This window comes from Pygoscelis adeliae, unplaced genomic scaffold (assembly GCF_000699105.1).
Source record: "Pygoscelis adeliae isolate BGI_AS28 unplaced genomic scaffold, ASM69910v1 Scaffold265, whole genome shotgun sequence".
In the NCBI taxonomy this organism is placed as follows: Eukaryota; Metazoa; Chordata; class Aves; order Sphenisciformes; family Spheniscidae; genus Pygoscelis; species Pygoscelis adeliae.
The window spans coordinates 847,843-848,247 of record NW_008824810.1 but is presented as its reverse complement, the minus strand read 5'-3'; positions in this window follow the sequence as shown (position 1 = coordinate 848,247).

Below are 405 nucleotides of genomic sequence, written 5' to 3'. Positions count from 1 at the left end.
TATACCACAGTTACGGTTTTGGCTTGCTGTGTTACGTACGTGTATGCAACGGGTGCATAGCCTTATTTTCATTCATGAGATGTTTTCCTTCGGATTAAAAAAGAAGCACATCTAAATGACACGTTTTCCTTACAACAGATACGTCACTAAAAGTGTGAAAACACAGAAGTAGAAAAAACAAAGCATTTAAAAAAGAAAATCCCCTAGGGATTATATTTGCAGCTGCTGTAAGGTGACGAGCATCTATGAATGTTTTATGTGTATACACGTATACTTCATGGTTCTGAGAGAACTCTCCACTGTGAGGTCCTTCACTGGAGGATTTGTTCGCTGATGAGATTTGCCTTTTACTCTATATGGAAACTGTTGATTCATAAAACCAGAAGGAAAACAAAAACCCAAAAA